This window comes from Lactuca saligna, chromosome 8 (genome assembly GCF_052625555.1).
Source record: "Lactuca saligna cultivar CGN05327 chromosome 8, ASM5262555v1, whole genome shotgun sequence".
NCBI lineage: Eukaryota > Viridiplantae > Streptophyta > Magnoliopsida > Asterales > Asteraceae > Lactuca > Lactuca saligna.
In genome coordinates, this window is record NC_136424.1 from 111,509,316 (window position 1) to 111,516,880 (window position 7,565).

Sequence of the window (7,565 nt, forward strand, 5' to 3'; positions counted from 1 at the left end):
CATTAGGGTTTACCTAATGCAACACACTATATAAACCATGTGACATCTCCCAAAAACGGCTATGCATGCATACTTGAGGGATAGAGCCGATTTTTGAGTGTTATACTTTCTCTCCAAGTTTACTCCATAACATTTGGTGTTGTGTGAAGCATTTGAGGCATCACACTTGGGGTGCTAGGCTGACAAGGTTTCAAGGAATCAAAAATCAACAACAAGGTATGTTATTCTATCTATCATTTAAGTTAAAATGTTCCTCGTGTATGCTAGATAGGATCATGAACCTTGGAAATCAATTTTTTATGAATGTTAGACAAACATAGATCCAAGGTTTATTAGGGTTGCATGTACACTTAGGAAGTGTTAGAATGCTCAAAACCCATCAGTGGTATCAGAGCCTAGCCTTGTTTGTTTGTTATTTGTGCAAAAATGTGTTAAAAATCGAAACAACTTGCTGTTTGAGTAGCGGACTTGCCAAGTCCATGGGGGGACTCGACGAGTCCAAGTGAAAGTTCATCCGACTCGTCGAGTAGGTTCATGCACTTAACGAGTAGGAGTCCCTGATGGTATATTTTCGACTTTTGTTGCGGGAAATGGACTAGAAACATTACCCTAAACTATTTTGGTGTTTTAAAACTTGTTTTTGATGGTGTAATGTTTATGATAATCCATTTACAATGGCAATTATAAAAAAATTACAAGTTTTATGAGTAATTTATGATTCCTGAAATGTTCATATTCATGCTCTTGAACTTATGAAGATTAGATGATCGTAGGGATTGTTTGTAATCTACTTGGTAGTTTAATTCATGATCACTATGTGTTTTAATGGATTCCATAACTTGTCCTCAAGTTATGGAAAACCAAAGGTCACACTATAATAAAAAACCATTAAAAGAACACAAGGTTTATAAAAATGAAGAGTCTTCATTTTTAATACTCAATTAATTCATAAGTTACAAGAAATGAAAAGTTTTGAAAGTTTACAAAACTTGCCCTCAAGTTTTGGAACAAGTAAAGTCATGATTAAAACTTTAGTTCCAACCCTTGAATTTTAATAGTTAAAATTCAACCCTTATACTTTATAATATTATAAGTTTATATATATATATATATATATATATATATATATATATATATATATATATATATATATATATATATATATATATATATATATATATATATATATATAGATGTATAATATCAAGTCGTCTTACCGCTAGTACGCCTCATTCACGAAGCTGGTCTATAAGGGGGGGGGGGGGGGTATAAGTTGGTTTCGTATAAAATGACAACTTAATGGGTGTCCACTCTCACCCACCACTTCCTTGATCGGTTGAGGGTCGTTAGCCGAACGGGTAGGAAAAGGACTTATAAATTCTCATTAAAAGTATAATGATAATTATAAAGTAACTAAATGTGTTAATTAAATTCCCAATCTTAGTTACTTTAGGAAAATGTGAATAAGGTGCTAATCCATGAAATTACACTTTACACTTTGTCTAAGTCGTTAGTGGAGCGTGTGTGGTTAACCGGCACACTAACTTGAACCTAAAAACGTAGGTAAAGGGTGACTTAAAGTTTATTATAGGTCGGTGGAGCGTCTGTGGTTAACCGACACATCGATTGAGTAATAAACATTGAGGGTACCAAGTGATTTGCATGGTTACTTCACACCTCGTTTTGTGATCCTCGATATCCCAGTCACAAAACTTGGAGGGCACACTCGAGATTGAAACATGCCTTTGAAAATTTCACTGAATCTCAAAAGAATCTAGGAATTTCTAAGAATCAAATTAAAAAATTAATATACTAATATTTCGTTTTGGTGGAAATTGGTGAATCGTCATTCACCTACCTTTCAAATATGTTATTACTTAGATTATGGCATACCTATTCTAAGTATAATATATTGTTATTGGGTCCTAGCCTTAATAATACATTTGGGTGTTTTATTAAGGACTAAATTAATATCTAAACTAATCTTGTCTTTCTTCAGATGTCTTCAAACAATGCTGCTTTTGGCTCTAATCCTAATGGCTCATTTACCCTTATGAATTTGAGTGGGAAAGTCACTTTTGATGGATCCAACTTCGATGAATTGATCAGAAACATTAGGATGATTAATCGCTACGAGGATAAGGAATATGTCCTTGATAAGGAGCTTAAAGTGATTGATGAGACCACTGCAACTCCCCAGGAGATCACTGACTTTCGGGCACATGAAAGGGATGCCACCAAAGTGGCATGCATCATGATGGCCTCCATGACAGCAGAACTCCAAAATTCCTATGAGGACTTCTACCCTTTTGAAATGCACCTAGACTTGATGGAAAGATACCATCAAAGTGCCCGAAAAAAGAGGTATGAAATCATCTCCTCCATGATAACAACCCGAATGAAGGATGGTGAACCCATCACGGGCCACATGTAGAAAATGCAAAGATTTGTGGACCATCTGCTGAAGCTTAATGTGAACTTCCCCGAGGAGCTTGCAATAGATATCATTTTGCACTCCTTACCCTCATGCTATGATCAATTCCGCATGATATATCACATTAATAAGAAATAAGTCACACTCAGCAGACTTCAAGGACGCCTAAAGACTGCAGAAAGTGGTCTAAAGGGTAAGTCGGTTGTTACTCCTACGCCTATCAACTCCGCCCCTGTCTTGGCAATCAAGAAAGGGAAGGGTAAGAAGAGGAAGAGTCCCTCAAAGGGTACCAAGGGTAAGACCCTTGAAGGCTCCTCTTCAAATGGAACCAAGAAAGATTTCCTCACTCCTTCTGCTGACCCAAAAGTGGCTGAACGCTTCTATTGCCATGGAAAGGCACATTGGAAGCGGAACTACCCAAAATACCAGCAAGATGTGAAGCATGGGAAAGTTAAAACCAACCATGCAGGTATTTACACTATCTTATCTAATAACTCACCCTATTTTAACTCTTGGGTCCTTGATACTGGTTGCGGTATTCTTATATGTTCTGATTTGTAGGGGCTAAGAGGAAGTGAGAATGTGGAGCATGGAAGAATAAACTTGATCATGGGGAATAGGAAAGCTTTACCTATCACAAAGATTGGAGTTTATACTTTATTGCTAAGCAGTGGGTTTAGTTTAGACGTGAATAAATGTTGTTACTTGCCAGAAATGGAAAGAAATATTATTTCCTTTCATGCATTGTATAAACAAGGTTTTACCTTTTCATTTGTTAATGAAGTTGGTTCGATTAATTCTTTCTTTAATAATGTTCTTTATTTTAAAGCATTACCTTGTGATGGTGTGTATGAAACTATATCCGTTGTAGATAACTTAGGAAATAATGTGTTGTGTATTGATTCTGTTAATGATAATTACTTGGATAAAGCATCATTATGGCATTGTCGTCTTGGACATATAAGCAAGAAACGTATAGGCCAACTCCAAAAGGATGGAGTCTTGGAATCATTTGACCTAAAGTCAGATGATAGTTGTGAATTATGCTTACTTGGAAAAATGACAAAGTCTCCCTTCACTAGTTCTTGTGAGAGGGGTGATGGTTGATGGATCTCGTACACATGGATGTTTGTGGACCCTTCAAACATTCCACAAGGGATGCTAATCATTATTATTGACTTTTACTGATGATTACAGTAGATATGGATATGTTTACTTAATCAAGCATAAGTCAGAGACTTTTGAAAGGTTTAAAGAGTTTAAACAGGAAGTCGAGAATCAATTGGGCAGGAACATTAAGATGCTTCGATCTGATCGAGGTGGTGAGTATCTTAGTTCAGAGTTCCTCGACTATCTTAGGGAATGTGGGATTATCTCACAATTGACACCTCCCAGGATACCACAGTTGAATGGTGTAGCTGAGAGGCGTAATCGAACCTTGTTGGATATGGTTTGTTCCATGATGAGTCGAGCTTCGCTACCAATCTCATTTTGGGGGTATGCCTTAGAGAGTGCCGCCCATATCCTTAATCTAGTCCCTACAAAGAAAGTTGCGAAAACTCCTCATGAGATGTGGACTGGTAAAGTACCCAACTAGACCACATCAAGATTTGGGGTTGTGAGGCTTTCATGAGATGCGAGACTCATGATAAGCTTGAACCTCGAAGTGAGAAGTGTATTTTCATCGTCTACCCACAGAAATCCTTTGGTTACCTCTTCTACAGACCTAGTGAGAATGTGGTCTTTGTAGCTAGGAGGGTTGTCTTTCGAGAAAGAGAGTTCATAAGCCAAGGAAACAGTGGGGGGGGGGGGCAAGTTGATCTTGAAGAAATTCAAGAGTCAAGTGGTGAAGGAACTTCAAACCCTAGCACTTAACATGAGGAGGAAAATCCTGTTGAGCCAATTTGATGAGTCTGTACCTCTGAGGCGTTCCATGAGAGTTAGGAATGCACCTGAGCATTACTATGGATTCCATATTACTGCAGAAGGTGACACACTTATTAGTGATGAGACATTAGTAAGTCTGGATGAACCTAACAGTTACGCGGAAGCCATGGTAGGGCTTAAGTCAGCCAAGTGGAAAGACAATGGACAACGAGATACAGTCCATGTATGACAATCAAGTTTGGAACTTAGTTGAGAATGTACCAGGTCGTAAGACTGTAGGGTGACAATGGATCTTCAAGAAGAAGACTGACATGGATGGTAATATACACACTTATAAGGCACGACTGGTTGCAAATGGCTTCTCTTAAACTCTAGGAGTGGATTTAGATGAGACCTTTTCTCCAGTAGCCAAGATTAAGCCTATTAGCGTTATGTTAGCCATAACTGCATTTCATGACTATGAAATATGGAAAATGGATGTCAAAACCGCTTTCCTTAATGGAAAGTTGGCTGAGGATGTTTATATGTGTCAGACAGAGGGTTTTGTCAATACAGAGTACTCTAAAAGAGTGTGTAAGCTTGAGAAATCTATTTATGGATTAAAGCAAGCACCTCGCAGCTTGAATCTTTGCTTTGAAGAGAAAGTCAAAGAGTTTGGATTTTCTAGGAGTGAAGATGAATCTTTTGTATATGTCAAGGCTAGTGGGAGTATAATTAGCTTTTTGGTATTGTATGTGGAGGACATACTACTCATAGGAAATGACATCCCAACTCTACAGGAAGTTAAGTCCTGGATTTGAAAGTGTTTCTCTATGAAGGACCAAGGAGAAGCTGCCTATATTCTAGGGATAAGGAACTTGAGAGACCAGAGTAAAAGACTAATTGGACTTAGTCAGCGTACCTACTTGGATAAGGTGCTGAAGAGATTCAGCATGCAGGACTCCAAGAAAGGAGAGTTACCTATTTAATGTAATGTCAGATTGAGTAAGACTCAAAGCCCGAGTACTGAGGCTGAGATAGCATAAATGAGTCGAGTATCTTATGCTTCGGCTGTAGGATCGATCATGTATGCTATGATGTGTACTCGACCTGATGTAGCCTTTGCTTTGAGCATGGTTAGCAAGTATCCGAGGAACCTTGGCAAGGCACACTGGACTGCAGTAAAGAATATCCTTAAGTACCTACGGAGGACTAAGGACTGGGTCCTTACCCTAGGTGGGAGTGATGACTTGTGAGTTCTAGGGTATAGTGATGTTGGCTTCCAGACTGATAGGGATAATTTCCGCTCTCAGTTGGGCTGGATCTTTACCCTAAACGGAGGAGCAATCACTTGGAAGAGTTCCAAGCAGGAGACAGTGGCTGATTCCACTTGTGAATCAAAGTATATAGCAGCAAGCAAGGCAGCAAAAGAGGCAATATGGCTGAAGAACTTCATTAGAGACCTTGGGGTTGTACTAGCTATAAAGGAGCCTATGGAAATTTTCTGCGATAGTGAAAGTGCTGTTTCCTTAGCTAAAGAACCAAGGGATCATGGGAGATCCAGACACATCGATAGAAAATATCATTTTATCAGACATCATATAGAAGAAGGAATCCTCGTGGTAAAGAGGGTATCATCAGATGAGAACCTAGCAGATCCCCTCACGAAGGGACTAAGTCAGGTTAAGCATCTTCAGCATGCTCGAAGCATTGGGCTAAAGGATGATATTAGTTTTAGTAGTTAGATAACTTTGGAAATTTGTAAAGTGTAATTGACATTTGTTAATGAATAAAAGGTGTGTTTATTTATGAGTAAAGTGTTGCTATCTTCTGTCAATCGTTTACTAGAATTTCTTTTGCATGTTTTGACTTCCAGAATATTATGTTTTGTTTTACACATTATTCAAAATTTCCACAGTCGGTCATATGTTGGAAGTAGATATGAACTAAGACCGTTTTGTGAAGTTGGTTTTATGTGTCAAGTTTTAGGACAACACTTCATGAGTACTCATAAGTTCTGAGTATTGGAATCAAAACGCTCACTGGTATCACTTCATGGAATTTATCTCGAGTGATCATGAGACAGTAAATATCATATAAGTCTTCAAACCTAGAGATATGACTTGTTGCCTATTAGTTGGTTATGCATTGATTGTACGAAAACACATTGGTAACTTAATGTTATAAAACATACTTTTGTGTGTGATTTAACAACTAGTAGAACAAACATATGAGTTGAAGTTTATCTGTTCCTTCTTGGATTAGAAGCTGATATTTGGGCCCCTCGATGATTTTGTTTTGACCTATGTACCGGGCCCGATCAGAACTAAGTTGATGTGTTCAATTAAGTTCTTTGTCAAACAAATCGGAAATCGGGAAACAAACTGTTGAAGAATAAGAAAGACATTGTTCCATGTATTTGTCAGACTGATATCTAGAAAAGAGGATTATATGATCACTTATCTTAAATGGCGTATCATCATCTTCTCAATTCCGAGAGACCTTGAAAGAGATATGATTGCCGATTGGTTCCTGAAGTCATAATTGCAGATATAGTTATTAGACTTATCCAAGTGGGAGTCTGTTGGATAAGGTGTCTAAGTCCATAACTATTTCTGGTATGTACTTGACCCGACCCGGCATGGTCCATTTGGTTTGCATGGAACCATGCATTGGATGAACTAAATGAGAGAAATAACACTTATGGTTTATTAATATATTATAAGTTATAATATATTAATAATATTATTGAATTGGTTTGATCAAGAATAAATTTAAAATTAATTAAGTGATCAAAAGATAACTAATTAAATATATGGGTTGATTATGTAAATCATCCATAACTTATATAGTGAGCTAAGATGCTCCATGGATTATCAAGTTGGGTTCCACCGATATGATACTCCATGTATGCTCCATGGAGTTAATCCATGGGTCATGGAAATTAAGAGTCATGTTACATTAGGGTTTACCTAATGCAACACACTATATAAACCATGTGGTATCTCCCAAAAAAAGCTATGCATGCATACTTGAGGGCTAGAGCCGAGTTTTGAGTGTTATACTTTCTCTCCAAGTTTACTCCATTGCATTTGGTGTTGTGTGAAGCATTTGAGGCATCACACTAGGGGTGCTAGGCTCACAAGGTTTCAAGGAATCAAAATGAACAACAAGGTATGTTATTCTATCTATCATTTAAGTTAAAATGTTCCCCATGTATGCTAGATAGGATCATGAACCATGGAAATCAATTTTGCATGAATGT